Genomic DNA, 18,386 nt, shown 5'->3' with positions numbered 1-18,386 from the left:
TTTATAGCCTTGAACTGTGGCTACAGAAATGAAGTCAGGAAAACCCTCCCTGTATGTATTTTCACAAATGCACACAGAATAGTAAGTTCACACAGCTCGCATTCAGAGAGTTTAAACTGAGAGCTTTAAACTAGCTCTTGGAACAGCTAGAAAAAAAGTAAAGAAATTGTTCTTCTGCTAAAGGCAGATCTTTGCAGAAAATTCTGTAAATGGTGAAACAAACATTGTGAATACTTCTTTCTATTATTTACACCAAGACTGCAGTGATATTACAATGTACACCCTTTTGCAAGTAAAACTATAATTCAGTTAACTTCAACCGAAAATTATTGTCATTAAACCTTTTAATAAACTATGGTTAAGGCAAGTTCCACTTTAGCTTGATGGGGAACATAAGTAATACATGCCAGAAAACCAGTTGGAAGGGGCTCAAAGTGTAAATTTGATACTACTGGGCTGTGTTTGTTTCTGAAGAATATAAACTATATTTTCTATCCGTAACATTATATATATGGGTTCATCAAACTCTCAGTAATCTTGTTGTTAATGTTGTAGGTCAATACAAACAGACTGGCAAACATATATAGATAAACAATTAGTATTTATAATCATAGGGATTTTGAGGCTGAAAGAGGCATCAAAGGTTATGTGGTTCAGAGTTCTGAAAGTAGTTTCATAAACCACTAGTTACCTAGCCTGGTTAAGTGTGATATGCCTTTCACTCTTCCCTGAAAGGGCATCCCTCAGTCAAAAATTTAGCAAGAGCTGAGTCAAGCAAAGTGAGATAGGTATCTTTATTGCAGGGCTTTTTGGAACTCTTCCCAGGAGGGGAATATACCTTGCAGCATTTTAAAAGCTTATTTCACTTATTTTTTTATAGAACATATCTATGGACATACCTTGAGAAATACCAACACAATACAATCCCCCAAATCACTTATGTAAACCGAGGTAAATTTCCCATTAGTGGAAAGTTGGTTTCAGAACTTAAGTAAGCTAATTCCTAGGACTGTCCTGTTTTTCAACACCACAAAACTGTCCTGTTATGTGGCAAATGAAAGACACTAGAGCACAGTATTTATAGGTGAATGCAAGAACCTAGGATGAAATCCCACAGTTCTGTCACTTACCAGTGGTAGGTCTCAATAACCTCATTTCTAAAATGGAGCTAATGAAAGAGTGCTAACTAGTAAAGAGTTAGTCTGTGCAAAGCACTTATGACTTAGCACTATGGTGGTGTTAGCTACTTATTCCTATTACTATTGCAGTTATTAAACATCACACCTGCTTAGGTATAAGTAATCAGGGTAACAACAGTTCCTAGAAATCTGCCCACACTGTATGAAACAACATGGGAAGTCCCAGGAAGCATGAGGAACATCCCTCAATTGTAATTGCCAATAAATCAGAATCTTAGGAAAGCCTAATAAAAATGTTAAATTACACGAATTTTAAAGACATGCAAGTTTATACTATACACATAAAGCATAAAGCTACTCAGTGCTGCCTTAAAAGAAGATACTGTTTTAGTTGGTAGTAGTGTCAAATCATCAGTCTAATGATGCTAGCTAGACCATGATTATACTGTCTTGTTATCATTTCACAGTTCTTTAATACTATCAATTATTTACCTAGTCATTTAGAAAGTTCACTGACATTTATAGAAAAAAAACTGAGCTGATGGAATTCATACTTATAAAAAATGTGATGGAAGGAAGGAAGGAAGGGGAGAAGAAGAAAAAGAAGAAGGAGGAGGAGGAGGGAAGGAAGGAAGGAAGGAAGGAAGGAAGGAAGGAAGGAAGGAAGGAAAAGCTGGGGGAAGAAAAAAGGAAGGAAGCATGGAGCCAAGATGGCCAAATAGGAACAGCTCCAGTCTACAGCTCCCACTGTGTAGGTTGCCTGTTCACTCTGATGGTAGTTTCTTTTACTGTGCAGAAGCTCTTTAGTTTAATTAGATCCCACTTGTCAATTTTGGCTTTTGTTGCCATTGCTTTTGGTGTTTTAGACATGAAGTCCTTGCCCATGCCTATGTCCTGAATGGTATTGCCTAGGTTTTCTTCTAGGGTTTTTATGGTTTTAGGTCTAACATTTAAGTCTTTAATCCATCTCGAATTAATTTTTGTATAAGGTGTAAGGAAGGGATCCAGGTTCAGCTTTCTACATATGGCTAGCCAGTTTTCCCAGCACCATTTATTAAATAGGGAATCCTTTCCCCATTGCTTGTTTTTGTCAGGTTTGTCAAAGATCAGATGGTTGTAGATGTGTGATATTATTTCTGAGGCCTCTATTCTGTTCCATTGGTCTACATCTCTGTTTTGGTACCAGTACCATGCTGTTTTCATTACCATAGGCTTATAGTGTAGTTTGAAGTCAGGTAGTGTGATGCCTCCAGCTTTGTTCTTTTGGCTTAGGATTGATTTGGCAATGTGGGCTCTTTCTTGGTTCCATATGAACTTTAAAGTAGTTTTTTCCAATTCTGTGAAGAAAGTCATTGGTAACTTGGTGGGGATGGCATTGAATCTATAAATTACCTTGAGCAGTATGGCCATTTTCACAATATTGATTCTTCCTATCCATGAGCATTTAATATTATTCCATTTGTTTGTGTCCTCTTTTATTTTGTTGAGCAGTGGTTTGTAGTTCTCCTTGAAGAGGTCCTTCACATCCCTTGTAAGTCGGATTCCTAGGTATTTTATTGTCTTTAAAGCAATTGTGAATGGGAGTTCACTCATGATTTGGCTCTCTGTCTGTTATTGGTGTATAAGAATGCTCGTGATTTTCGCACATTGATTTTGTATCCTGATATTGCTGAAGTTGCTTATCAGCTTAAGGAGATTTTGGGCTGAGACGAGTAGGTTTTCTAGATATACAATCATGTCATCTGCAAACAGGGACAATTTGACTTCCTCTTTTCCTAATTGAATACCCTTTATTTCTTTCTCTTGCCTGATTGCCCTGGCAAGAACTTCCAACAGTATGTTGAATACGAGTAGTGAGAGAGGGCATCCCTGTCTTGTGCCAGTTTTGAAAGGGAATGCTTCCAGTTTTTGCCCATTCAGTATGATATTGGCTGTGGGTTTGTCATAGATAGCTCTTATTATTTTGAGATATGTCCCATCAATACCTAATTTATTGAGAGTTTTTAGCATGAAGGGTTGTTGAATTTTGTCAAAGGCCTTTTCTGCATCTATTGAGGTAATCATGTGGTTTTTGTCGTTGGTTCTGTTTATATGCTGGATTACGTTTATTGATTTGCATATGTTGAACCAGCCTTGCACCCCAGGGATGAAGCCCACTTGATCATGGTGGATAAGCTTTTTGATGTGCTGCTAGATTCGGTTTGCCAGTATTTTACTGAGGATTTTTGCATCGATGTTCATCAGGGATATTGGTCTAAAATTCTCTTTTTTTGTTGTGTCTCTGCCAGGCTTTGGTATCAGGATGATGCAGGCCTCATAAAATGAGTTAGGGAAGATTCCCTCTTTTTCTATTGATTGGAATAGTTTCAGCAGGAATGATACCAGCTCTTTCTTGTTCTTCTGGTAGAATTCGGCTGTGAATTTATAAATTATCCAGTCTGTGGGTTTTTTGGGTTTTTTTTTTGTTGTTGTTGTTGTTTTGTTTCGTTTTGAGGCGGAGGCATGCTCTGTTGTCCAGGCTGGAGTGCTGCAAACTCTGCCACGTGGGTTCAAGTGATTCTCCTGCCTCAGCTTCCTGAATAGCTGGGACTACAGGCACGCCACCATGTTTGGCTAATTTTTGTATTTTTAGTAGAGACGGGGTTTCACCATATTGGCCATGCTGGTCTCAAACTACTTACCTCGTGATCTGCCCTCCTCGGCCTCCCAAAGTGCTGGGATTACAGGCATGAGCCACTATCTGGTATTTCTTCATAGCAATGTGAGAATTGACTATAATACATGCAATACACATACCTAGAAGCGAGATTGCTAGATAATATGGTAGTTCTATTTTTAGTTTTTTGAGGAACCTCAATGCTGTTTCTTCTAATGGCTGTACTACTTTATATTTCCATCAATAGGCAAACATTTTCCTTTCTTCATATCCTCACCAGAGTTTGTTATTTTTTGTCTTTTTTAATAATAGACATTCTGACTGGGGTGGGATGATATCTCATTGTGGTTTTGATTTGCATTTCCCTGGTGATTAGTGATGGTAAACATTTTTTCATATACCTTTATGAGGCCATTTGTATTTCTTACTTTAAGAAATATTTGTTCCGATATTTTGCCCATTTTTAAATCAGATTATTTGTTTTTGTTTTTGTTTCTATTTTTGCTACTGAAATGTTTCAGTTCTTTGTATATTTTAGTTACTAACTGCAAATATTTTATCACATTCTGCTAGTTGCCTCTTCACTTTGTTAATTGTTTTCTATGCTGTGCAGAAGCATTTTAGCTTAATGCATCTTTTTACAGATTTTGGCTTAAAGTCTATTTTTTCTGATATAAGTGTAGCTAGTGCTGCTCTTTGGCTTCCATTTTTATGGAATATTTTTTCCATTTCTTCACTTTCGGTCAATATATGACTTTAAAGCTGAAAACCAATCTCTTGCAAACACCATAGACAGCATATTAGCTCTTGTTTATTTGTCCATTCAGCCATTCTATGTCTTTTGATTGGAAATTTAGTACATTTACATTCAACATAATTATTGATAGGTAAAAATTTATGGTTGTCATTTTGTTAACTTTTCTCTGGCATTTTATCACCCTTTGTTTCTGTCTTTCTCTCTTTCTGTCTTTCTTTATAATTTGTTTATTTCTGTAGAGATATCTTTTCTCTTTACCTATTCTATAGCTACTATATGTTTTTGCTTTGTGGTTATTCTACAGCTACTATATGTTTTTGCTTTGTGCTTTATGAGGCATACATAAAACATATTATGCTTATAAAAGTCCATCTCAAGCTAATGCAACTTGAATTACACACAAAAAAACTTTGCACTTTTAGTCCCCTCCAAACATATTTTATGTTTTTGATGTCATAATTTACAAATTATTATATTGTGTTTCCATTAACAAATTATTTTAGCTATAGTTAGTTTTTAATATTTTTGTCTTTTGAACTTTATGCTAGAATTATGTGATCTATACACCATCATTACAATATTAAAGTATTCTGAATTTTACAGTGTACTTTCTTTTACTGGTGAGTTTTCTACTTTCATATATTTCATGTTACTAATTAGCAATCTTGTATTCAACTTGAACTCCCTTTAGCATTTCTTATAAAGCAAGTCTAGTGGAGATAAACTCCTTCAGCTTTTGTGTGTCTGGGAAAGTCCTTCATTTCTGAAGGAGAGCATTTTTGGATAAACTATTCTTCATTGACAGTTTTGTTTTGGGGTTTTTTTTCAGCACTTTGAATATATCATCCCACCCTATGCTGGCCTAAATATTTACTGCTAAGAAATCCTCTGATAGCCTTATGAGGGTTCCTTTATATATAAGAAACTTCTTTTTTTCTTGTTGCTTTCAAGATTTTCTCTTTGTCTTTTATTTTGACAGCTTTATTGTAATATGTCTTGGTAAAGTCTTCCTTGTGCCTAATTGGAGATTGAGATTTGTGTACCCAAATGTCCATATGTCTCCCCCAATTTAAGAAATTTTTAACCATTAATGCTTTGAATAAGCTTTCTGCCTCTGTCTCTCTGCCTTTGCCTCTATTTTTCTGCGACTTGTATAATGTGCATATAATGTGAATGTTTGTGTCCCCTAAATCCTTTAAACTGTCTATACTTCTTTACATTCTTTTTTCCTCTTTTCTCATATGACTGGATATTTTCAAAAGACCTGTCAAGTTCACAGAGTCTTTCTTCTACTTGATCAAGTGTGCTATTGATGTTTTTCTATTGCATTTTGCATTTCATTTATTGTATCTTCAGCTCCAGAATTTTCATTTTTTATTAATTCTATCTCTTTATTGAATTTCCCATTTTATTCACTTATTGTTCTTCTGATTTCATTGAGATGTCTATCTGTGTTCTCTTTTAGTTCACTAAGCACTCTTAAAACAATTATTTTGAATTCTTTTTCAGGTAATTCCTACATCTTCATTTTCTTTGGAGTTAGTTATTAGAAAATTATTGTGTTTCTTTGATAGTGTCATGTTTCTTTTATTTTTTTCCTGTTTCTTATTGTCTTGTGTTGATGTCTGCATTTGATGGAGCATTCACCTCTTTCAGGCTTTACATACTAGTTTAGGTAGGGAAAAGCCTTCACCTTCAGGTGAGTATAAAATCACTGGCTAGGTAGGGTGCAGTGGTTCCAGTTCTAGTAAGGGTGCATTGGTATAGTCTCCATGCTGTTCCATCAAGAAGGTCATTATCAGTGAAGATTGCAGGAGTGTCCAAGGCTGTAGTGGGAGTGACGACTGTTTTGGTCTTCGGGTGTGAAGGCTGCTGGGATTCTCCTGATTTGTTCTTATCCCATGGGGGATGTCATAACCATGGGTATCCCTTTGGGCACCAGATCTGTGCCATGGGCATGCACATGATGGCAGTGGCACCAGTATCTGATACACAGCACCCATGGGTGGCCATGGACCTGGAATATGAAGTGTGAGCACGTATGAGAAGACAATTGCTCCAGGATCCATGAAGGTGGTGGCACTAGTGCCAGAGGTCCAAGCCCTGCCGGTGCAACACTGGAAATGTTGTGCAAGGTGCAGGTGCCAGTGGAGGAGCCAAAGTGCTGGGGTTTGGGATACTGATGTGCCTACTGATGCAGTAGTTTCACTGTCTAATGTGCAGGTGATGGCAGTGCAGCCCCAAGGTTGTTTGTAGTGCTGCCACACACAGAACTGAGACTCCACGGTCTGAAGCATGCACAGCATTGAGAGGGATGGTATCCACATTCTAGAGTGGCACAACAGTGGCAAAAGCTGCTGAAGTCCTCTTTGAAGCAGGCCACTGGGATCCATATCAGTGAACTCTAGGATGACCTCTGCTATAAGAGCTGCAGGAATACAGGGAGCTGGGAGCAGGGAGCAGTGGCTCATGTCTCTAATCCCAGCACTTAGGGAGGCTGAAGCAGGTGAATCACTTGAGACCAGGAATTTGAGACCAGCGTGGTCAACATGGTGAAATCCCATCTCTACTAAAGCTACAACAAAAAAAAATTACCCGGGGGTAGTAGTGCGCACCAGTAATCCCAGCTACTTGGGAGACTATGGCAAGAGAATTGCTTGAACCCAGGAGGTGGAGGTTGCAGTGAGCCAAGATTGAGTCACTGCACTCCAGCCTAGACCACAAAGTGAGACTCTATCAAAAAGAAAGAAAAAGAAAGAAAGGAAAGAAAGAAAGGAAGAAAGAAGGAAGGAAGGAAGGAAGGAAGGAAGGAAGGAAGGAAGGAAGGAAGGAAGGAAGGAGAAAGAAAGAAAGAAAGAAAGAAAGAGAAAAAAAGAAAGAAAAGAAAGAAAGAAAGAAAGAAAGAAAGAAAGAAAGAAGAAAGAAAGAAAGAAAGAAAGAAAGAAAGAAAGAAAGAAAGAAAGAAAGAAAGAAAGAAGAAACAAAGAAAGAAAAAGAAAGGAAAAGAAAGAAAAAATAGCTGCACGGACACAGGGGTTGTTGAGGTCCTCCATGACAAAGGCTGCCAGGGTCCTCTGCAGAACAGGTCCCCACCGCCTGACTAATACTGATAGCCCCCACTCTTCTTTGTTCTTAGCCATCTCCAGAAATTTCAGGTATGTCAATCTCACCAGCAATCCTTGCTAAGCCATTGTTCTTTGTTTCTTGCTCTACTATGTTGCTATAAGGTCTTATTAGGATTCTTGAAACTTCCCAAGGCTATTTGCATTTGTAGAAACCTCTCTCATTTATTGTGGAGGGATGAATACTGATATCTGTTACTTTGCCATCTTGCTGATAGTGCTCCCTAGAACTAAAGCATAAGGAATGAAGGAGGAAAGAGCAGCTCAGGCCCAAGGCTATGCAGAAGCCACAGATGTCAACAGGGGCACAAGACAGTAACCCTCATATGCCCCAGAGTACCTTTGTCACATACCTTGGCAAAAAAGAGAAACAATAAATAATTGTTTCCTGAAGGAAACATTTGGTATTGAGTGTAAATAGAATTCTCCACTGAAAACAAAAGCTAAAGACAGATGAAATATAAAATTTATGATAGGGGGAAAATAAAGGTAATAACAAGACTGTTTGAGGCAAAGATATCAAAGTCTGTCAAAGAAAATAAAACAGTGAGTCTAAAACACAAGAGGCAAGCTAAGATACTAAGGAGAAATAGGAATAGTGCTCAATAAATAATAAAGTTGGCATGAACAATTATGGAAAAATCATAAAAATCCAGACATTATCTGGATCTTGAATTTGGACAATTAAGAAACTATTACAATTTAGGAGAACTCACAAAATCAGATAAAGGAAAATAATAACAACTATAAGTTATTTTTCAGGAAATTCTGAGAGAGAATAATTATATTATTTATCACTGTATCCACAGCATGTAGCACAATGCTTGGCACATTCCAGATGCTGAATTCATTTGAGCTAATAAGAGATGAATACATAATATAATTCCATAAATCAATTAATGCATATAAGATTTATGTTAGTATTTTATTACAACTATTCTGTTTGTTCTTTTATATTCAACATCCCACATTTATGTATGAAATGTACAGACCAAAACTTATTATTGCCAATTACTTTTTAAAAAGAAAAAAAGCAAGTAAGTACCAAGCAGAGCCAGAAATGAAAACCCAAATTTCTCAACTCCTGATCTATCACCAAGAATTAATAAGATAATATAAAGAAATCCTTTCATTCATGGATATTATCATATCTGGATTCTGCTATGCTTCAAGTCAGGGGAAAAAAGAATCATGGGGGTTGCCCAAGATAGAAGACTAGAAGAAGCTAACCTGCATGGCTGTCACAGAGAGAAATGGAAGGGGCAAGTAATACAGCACCTTCAACTGAAACATCCAGGTACACTCATTGGGACTCATCAAGGAAACAGCTTGACCCATAGAGAATGGAAAAAAGCCAAGCAAGATGACCACATACCAGGGAGTGACACAGAGCCAGGGGAGCCTCCCTCGTCCATAGAAGCAGGAGTCCGAGATGACTGGGGATGGGAGCCATCCCCAGGCAGAGCCCAGCAGCTCTACTGAGAAGCAGTCAGATTGCTTATTCACGTGAATCCAAGATCCCATTTCTCTTCACTGGGTGGAATCTCCTGACTGGGTTCTCCAGTCACCTCCACCAATGTTTTCCTGCCAATAGCAGTTTCGAATCTCCCTGGAACAGAGTGCCCAGAGGTGGGATGGGCTGCCATCTTTGCTGTTTTGAAACCTTAGCTGTTCTTGCCTTCAGGCTTTGGAGAGTCCAAAGTGACTAGGAGCTGGAGTGGACCTCCAGCACAGCACAGTTGCCCTGTGAAAAAGCAGCCAGACTGGTTTTTCATGCAGGTCCCAATCCTATTCCTCCTCAGTAGACAGGACCCCTCGAATGGGATTTCCTGCTACCCCTGCCAGTGTTTTTTAGCCGGGAGCAGTTCCAGACTCCGTGGAATGCAGCTCCCAGAGGGAGTGATGGGCCATCATCTATGCTGTTTAGCAGCCTTAGCTGCTCTTGCCTTTGGGCTTTGGAGAGTCCAATGCAAATGGTGGCTGGAGCACACCCCAAGCAAAGCACAACACAGCTGCTCTACCAAAAAGTAGCTAGACCGCTTTTTTACACAGGTCCCCAATCCCGTTTCTCCTCATTGAGTGGGATCTCCGGACTAGGGTCTCCAGCCACCTTCTGCAAGTATGTTCTGACCAGCAACAGGTCCGTACCTCGCTGGAACAGAGCTCCCAGACCGGGGGCGGAGCAGGTTATCATTTTTGCAGTTTGGCAATCTTCACTGCAGATGCCTTCAGGTACTGGAAAATTCGAAGTGACAAGGGACTGGAGTAGATCCCCAGCATACTGAAGCAGACCTACAGGAAAGTGGGCAGGCTGTTCGTTACATGGGTCTCTTATCCTGTATGTCCTCATTGGGTGGTTCTTCCAGGCCTGGATCTCCAGCCACCCCGAACCAGAGCTATCAAGCCAGCAGCAGCTCTACAACTCCCTGGGACAGAGCTCCCAGTGGGAAGGGAGGATTCCAATCTCTGCTGTCTCACAGCCCTCACCCTTGCTGTCTCTAGGCTGTAGTCTAAATCCCCAGCACAGAGCAATCACCTCATGGAAAAGTGGCTAGACTATTCCCTATGCAGGTCTTGGTCCTCACTTCTCACTAGGCAGGGCAGCCCAACCTGGGACTCCAGCACAACCATACTGCCCCCACCTGCTTATCTCAATCAGAGGCAGCCCAGCATTTCTCCGAGGAAGAAATCTCAGAGTCAGCCCATAACTCTTCCACCATGGCAGTTACAGTGGTCCTGCTCTAAAAGCCCTTGGGCTGGGGAAGGAACAAAGGGCTTAGTCATCAGGCTAGCACATCTGGCACACAATAGCCACTATATGGAGAGAATTTCAGCCCCTCTTCCCTGGGAACCCCCACCACCCCTCTTCACCAGGCAGGGCCCTTGGCTCATAACCACAGAACAGTCATTCCAGATGCTGAATTCATTTGAGCACCCAAGGCAGAGAACAACCACTGGCAGTGGCCCAGAGTTTCCCCAAAGAGAGACTCCCAGAGGCATCCAACAGCCCCTCAGCAGCAGTTCTATCCCTACTGCCCTTGACCTGGGGAAGAAACAAAGATCCGGAGGGATACACCCCAGCTTACAACATGCCACAGTCACCATATGGAGAGTTCACCAGTCTCTGCTCCCGATGAGCCCTCAACCCTCTGCTCCCCAACAAATGGATCCCCCAGCTCACACCAGCAGTGAAGCCACCACCACCAGCAGAACACTCCCAGTAACAGCGGCTCCATGTTTCTCAGAGTTGAAGCTCCCAGGGGCAACTGAAAGCCTCTCTGCCACCATCTCTGCAGTGGTACTACCCCTGTTACCCTTGGACCAACAAAGCAGCCAAGATCTTTTTTTTTTTTTTTTTGAGACGGAGTCTCGCTCTGTCCCCCAGGCTGGAGTGCAGTGGCACAATCTCGGCTCACTGCAAGCTCGACCTCCCGGGTTCACAACATTCTCCTGTCTCAGCCTCCTCAGTAGCTGGGACTACAGGCGCCCGCCACCACGCCCAGCTAATTTTTTTGTGTTTTTTAGTAGAGATGGGGTTTCACCGTGTTAGCGAGGATGGTCTCGATCTCCTGACCTCATGATCCACCCTCCTCAGCCTCCCAAAGTGCTGGGATTACAGGTGTGAGCCACTGTGCCCGGCCAGGAATTTAGATTTTTACATGAATTACGTTTATTAATACAGAAATTTTATCAGAGGAAAATGAGGTAATAATATTTGTATCATCCTGTATTAGTCCTGAAGGAATAGCACTTGAGTGATTATTCAGTAATAAGAAACTAAGGCCAGGTGCAGTGGCTCACGCCTGTAATACTAGCACTTTGGGAGGCTGAGGTGAGCAGATTGCCTGAGCTCAGGAGTTCGAGACCAGCCTGGGCAACATGGTGAAACCCCGCCCCTACTAAAAATACAAAAAAATTAGCTGGGCATGGTGGCATGCGCCTGTAATCCCAGCTACTTGGGAGGCTGAGGCAGGAGAATTGCTTGAACCCAGGAGGTAGAGGTTGCAGTGAGCCAAGACTGCGCCACTGCACAGCAGCCTGGGCAACAGAGCGAGACTCTGTCTCAAAAAAAAAAAAAGAAAGAAAAGAAAGAAAGAAAAATATAATAAATTCACCACTATGTTCTTAGTCTCTCAATTGTTCACTATTCTCCTTTAATTGTATTACAGGTCTTAGGGAAATGTAGAAGGGCCATGAACTCTCATAGGAGGTGCAGACCTTTATCCAAGTAAGCGTGGTAGTTCGCAATACTGTTTGAGGGGAGTGTGTAACGGCTAGCACTAGCACAATTATTTACCAATCTGGAAGAAAACAAAGCTGAAACTCTTGTACATAGCAAAATCCACACCATGTACATAAACAAAATCTTACTACAGTAAGTATCTACATCTAAAAGTAAAACAATAAAATAATTAAAACAAACTTCAGAGTGATATGTGAATATCAGGGTAAGGAAGAACTTCTTAAGCGAGACAGGAAACCTAGAAGTCACAGACAGGCCAGGCGCAGTGGCTCATGCCAGTAATCCTAACACTTTGGTAGGCCTAGGCAGGAGGATCACTTGAGTTCAGGAGTTCAAGACCAGCCTAGCCAACATGGTGAAGCTCCGTCTCAACTAAAAATACAAAATTAGTGAGTCGTGCTGCCTGCCTATAGTCCCAGATACTTCGGAAGATGAGGCAGGAGAATCACTTGAACCCAGGAGGTGGAGGTTGCAGTGAGCTAAGAATGTGCCATTGTACTCCAGCCTGGGCGACAGAGCAAAACTCCATCAAATGAATAAATAAATAGAAGTTACAGACAGAAAATTAAATACATTAAACACACAAAGAATTAGAAATTTTCTGTTGAAAAATATGCCCCAAAAGTGAAAATACAGATGATGAACTGAAGGAAATGTCTGCAACACAAAGAAGACACCCAGCCCTACTATCTCCAATATGTATAGAAGAAAAGAAAGAAACCAAGAAAAATTAAAAATACACCCAAAGAGTCTAGAGGACACGCAAATGGCCAACAAATATGAAAAAGTACTCCATCTCACTAATAATTAGGAAAGAGCAACTTACATTCAAAATAGCACTCTATTTTTTACAAACGGCCATTTGTGAACGGCAAAAGAGAGCTGCTACCCATAATAAGAGGAAGCATCCATATATTTTTAACATTACATAAATACACGTATCTGTGAAAACAAGGATACAAACACACATTCCTGAATGTTGGCATTGGCTTTCTACTTAAGGAGACGGGAAGCAGAGAGAACTATTAGCTCCCTCTTTACCAAGGCTTTTATTTTTTCATTTGTTATAACAAGAGTGCCTTTACATTGGTAAGGTTTTTTCCTAATCTAATAACAAAAATTCTAAAGGAAAAACATCTTGAAGGTTTACCAAAGACAATTGATAAAAGATGACACAGAAAGGACAATTCAAATTATATTCATCATGAATCTTTTGTGCTCACTCCCACTGGATCTAATGGCCTCACACTGACCAGTTTAAACAAAGACTGATCTATACCGCAGAGCTGATGAGAGAACGTCTGATTGCTGCTATACATTTATCAGGGCACCCTATTAAGGTAAACAAATGAGCAAGAAAATAAAAATATAGATCATTCATCCTAGATAAAACACAAAGAGAGCCACCAAGGCTGCGCAAATGAATCCTGGTTCTCTCTATTCATCTTTGCTGTTAATTATGTGGCTGAAGATGGGAAATGAGTTTGTTGGTGTCTCACATGCTGGCAGTACTCTAACCACTGCAGAGAAAGGAAACACGGCATACTGAGATTACCTTAGCACAGAGAAAGGGGGTAAGATGGGGAGACAGGCTTGGCTGGTTATTCGTTGCTCACTGCGGAGACGAAAGACACATGTTTGGATGAAAGTCAAAGGAAGGGAGAATAAACCGGCAACTCAGACAGTTGGAATCTTAAAAAAGGAGTCTGGTGACACCGCTCTTAGATGGAATAGCAATTAAATAGAGAAATGTTACTTGTCCCATCGAATATTGAATCCATTTAAGAAGAAATAAAAAGCGATTGCAATGTCTTTATCTTTGAAATAATGTGGGTAGACTTTTAAGCATTTCAAGACAATGTTTTTGGGAGTCCAATTTTCTTCTTAATGCCGAAAGGATGGAATTAATCTGTTCTAATTAAAGATATCCTCAAAGAGATCACTGCCATTTTACTCCAATAAAAAAAAACTTGTCATAAAAATACAAATTAAAATTAAAAGTTGAAGTGCATTGTTTCCTTATAATGTTTTTTATTTTATCAATAAATTAATATTGTTAATGTCATTCCTTTTCCAAGAAGATGACATGAGGATTTATGTTACTCTTTGAAACATTCTGCTTTCATCTTAGGAGGAACCCAATTTAAGCTTTGAAATATGTATGCTTGATCGCGGGCTTCTAGCCAAGGTGCACCTAATTAATCAGAAGATCAAATGTGTGCTCAGTGGGAGGCACAACTACAAAACCACAGGTGGTACCCAACGGCTCCATTTAATAAAGGTTGCACAAACAGAGTACTGTGCTGGGACTCCTGTCACCTGCATGCGGATTTGCTGCCATTTTGTCATTGACACAAGAACAGTTATATGTCACAAAGCTTCTCATTCCACTGATGTTTAATTCTCTAATCCTTAGAGCAATTCCACAGCACTGGAATCAGAGAAAGTACAATCTGTTTGTTTAGTTTGTTGTTGTTGTTATTGTTGAATTTATTACTGGCTTATCCTGAGAACATAAAAACTTATGATTCTGTTAAATAGACAGGCAGGCTGTTAAATAGTGTTGGCAGATAAGGGTACAGGTTTTAGAGTGAGATGAAACTGGAGTGAAATAATAAATTAGCTCTGCTAATGATCAGCTGTGTGATATTAGAGAAGTTAGTCTCTGTAAGCTGCTTATTGCTCATGTATGAAATGAGAAGAGTAAGACCTACCTTGTAGGTCGCTGTGGGGATTAAATAAGATACCACTATAAATCACTGTATATAGAATGCATTTGACAAACGGTAACTTTAAAACTTTGGAACTTTGGGACTGAGGGGAGGAGGGAGAAGAATCATGAATTTTCTCTAAATGAAGGTTTAAGAAAATCCCAGCACGCTAAACACATTTTTATCATGATTAATTTCACAAAATCATTCCTCTCAAACAGTTCTAACGGGTCTGTTTCTCAATCCTATACCCTAAATCCATGGAAAGTTCTGACAGATTCAGAAAAATAAGGCAGGTGTTTTTAAGTGGTTACTCTTTCAAGTGTTTGCTTTGGTGCACAGTTATTTGATATCTATTTTCATTCAATTAGGAAGAGACATAGTGACAGAAGAAATAGAATTGAGAAAGTGTGGATTGTCATCTCCTGTTAAAGACTGGTAATATCTAATTGATATCAAAAAGACAACAACAAAGTCTTATACCCCAGTCACTGGGCTAAGAAAAGGGTATAAAAGTAAATTTGCCTTTACTTGCCTCTTAAAGGGCACAGTACTCTTTACTTTTTTGCTCTAAGTATTATGGAGTCCAGACAAGACATACCTGGGTTTGAATTCTTACCCTCAGTGAGGGTGAAGTCATTTAACTCCTGTTTTTCAGTTTCCACATTGTAGAAGTGAAGCTATAGTAATACCCACCTCAATCTACATGTTTAGTGATCCCTCCTTGATGATTGTTATGCACACTCATGTTTCAAATCCTCTTCTTTAAAGCCATGATTTAAAAATAGCAATAGAACAGCTAATAAAATATTTCTAATACCCAAAGTAAGGGAGTTAATGTGACTTTGCTGAATTATTACCCCGGGTACACTTCGTAGATAGATTTTTTTTTAAATCACAAATAGGAGAGGTTGGCATATGCAGCATGTTTACATTGTGTGTGTGTGTGTGTGTGTGTGTGTGTGTGTGTGTGTGTCTTCAGCAAGATAAAAGAAAGAAATAAGGAGGAAAGAAAGAAAACACCCACATGATTCAAAGTGGATTTTTCCATTAAGTGTCTGTTGGCTGTAACTGCATGATAACACTTGTGAATATAATACTAATGATGCAGTTGCCTAATGGTCTCAACACAAATAATGCAGAAAATTACAAGTAATGCAGATGCAGACTCAATTACCACTGAAGGCAGGCAAAAGGCAATCGGAGATAGAACACGTATCATTCTATGCTATCCCCATTCCTTCTACTTGGTTAAGACAGTCGTAGGGCTAGAGAAATTCCCTTTTTCAATTATTTTCCATGTCTTCTCAAAGGCATTTCCCTCCCCCAGTTTCTTTGGCTCATCCCAATATTGGGGCAATAGTTATTTGCATAATGTTCATATAGCCTAATCCCTTTCATGAAACAGCAAAGACATCCATACTGGTTTTAGAGGAAGAAATTCATCTGTCTTGCATGCTTACTAGAAGTGAGACTCAGTGACAGGTATTTGTATACATATTATTTAATTTTTTGATTGCCCTACAAAGTAAGTATTATTATGTCCATTTAAGGATAAGAAAATTAGATGCTCAAAAAGTTCAAGAAATTTAAACAAGTCACTTGGGCTGGTAAATGTCAGTGAGATTCCAACCAGGTTTGTCTGATTTTGAAAATTCATGCATTTTTTTACTACCAGGAATAAAGCCAAACCCATTGAAACAGCAAAGTTTCAGAGTTCCAAGCAACAAAATTCATACTTGGCAGGCATAAGCAGTAAAGGAATTTTACTGAAGGACTGTTAGGAAGTTCACAGAATCGTTGGGAGCACTGAAGAAACATGCTGGAGTTTCCCAGACAGGAGCAGTGCTTCATCATACCACAGAACTCATCTACTGGAAAAAACAGCCACCAGCAGAGCCGGCATGGTCACGAAAGGCTGGGGCTGACATCACTGCTGGAATACCCTGGGAACTCAGGCTCACTGCTGCCAAGATCACTTCCAAGAAGCACTCCCTACCATCTCTGCTTCTCTGCATGACTAAGCTCCCAGTTATTTAGTCCTTGCTTAACACTTTATCTCACTTAATGTATTTTGTAGGTATCCTCTCATTTATTCCTCACAAGGTCACTGTGGAAGTGTACTCTGTTTATCCTCAATTTGCAGACAAGGAACCAAAACTCAGACAAGTTAAGAGACTTACCCATGATCACAAAGCCAATAGGTGATGGAGCTTCTTAACTCACATGTGTTAGTGACATGCTTTAGTGAAAGGGCCATCAGGGTTTTAGAACCACAAAAATCTTTGTTCAAATCCTCACTCTGAAGAAGAAAAAATAGTCTAGAACTATGCATCTAATTGGTAAAGAGTAGTTCATATGGTGATTCCCTAGGTTTGAGGGAGGCTGAGAGCTAGTATCTGACATTTACAGCATTTTTTAGTGAGAGACTGGCTCTGCCTCTCAACTACACTTATAAAAATCACGAAGTTTGTGTAACCTGGTTAACCTTCAGAATTTAATCTCTGTCAGTGTTCATTAACAAAGCAAGATCTGTTTTTCAAAGAGAGAATAATTACTTAATGAAAAGAGCATGGCTTTGATCCAAAACTCTAGGTATTTCCACTCTGATTCTCCTATCTACCACAGGCTCCATTGAACATCTCAATGTTCAATGTTTGTTTCAGACACTTTGTTTCAGACACTTTGACCACTACTGGTTGAATTCACTACCTAGTAAGAGTGAAAGAATTACTTTTACAGCAGTTTAGACTTGTTGGGTTAGCTTCTTTTGCTCTAAATACCGCCAAAAAAAAAAAAAAAAAGGTAGTTTTTGTTATCACATGAGTCATATGTTGCATACATTGATTCCAAAATACAAGGAGCCCTTCAATCAGTTCTTCCTTATTGATGGAGGGTAAAAAGCCTCACAATTTTTTTTTCCAATTTGAAGACATTTCCAGACAATTCTCAGACCACTAGAGCTTCAGAAATTTCACCAGAGTTATAGATTTCTATATGTTAAAAGAGTTATCTCCCATCCTCTAGCATTTAAGTATTCTCCAAAGCATCAAGGCATCTAGCATACAGACCCTCAATATAGCGCACAAACATGGTTTCCCGTGTGATGGTGAGACAGTGAAAATCCCTGCAAACTAAATTGTGGCACAGAACTAGAGAACTGCCATAACTCCGAAGCAAAGGTGATAGGGACATCACTTCTCACCCTACCAGGTAAAAGCAAACCTCCTCAGGGTACTGACTTGTACTGAGATAGAGAAAACAGTCCAGTTAAAAAGGAAAACTTGGCAGGGCACAGTGGCTTATGCCTGTAATCCCAGCACTTTGGGACACCAAGACCGGCGAATCACCTGAGGTCAGAAGTTCGAAACCAGCCTGGACAATGTGGTGAAACCCCATCTCTACTAAAAATACAAAAATTAGCCAGGTGTGGTGGCACGTGCCTGTAGTCCCAGCTACCCGGAGGCTGAGGCAGAAGAACTGCTCGAACCCAGGAGGTGGAGGTTGTAGTGGGCTGAGATGGCACCACTCCAGCCTGGGTAACAGACAGAGGCTCCATCTAAAAAAAAAAAAAAAAAAAAAAAAAAAAAAAAAAAAGCAGAACACTCATCATCCGCCTATGTAGACCAGACACCTGACATAAGGCACCTGCAGCAGAGAGGGAAATGTTGTCTGCTCTTTCCCTTCTGTAACTCTAGCCTCTTAGAGGATGGATGGAAACATGACAACACCCAAAACTCCTCCTCCCTCTTCTGCTG

Source organism: Hylobates moloch, unplaced genomic scaffold (assembly GCF_009828535.3).
Source record: "Hylobates moloch isolate HMO894 unplaced genomic scaffold, HMol_V3 SCAFFOLD_2, whole genome shotgun sequence".
NCBI classification, from domain to species: Eukaryota; Metazoa; Chordata; class Mammalia; order Primates; family Hylobatidae; genus Hylobates; species Hylobates moloch.
Note: the sequence above shows the minus strand (reverse complement) of the source record.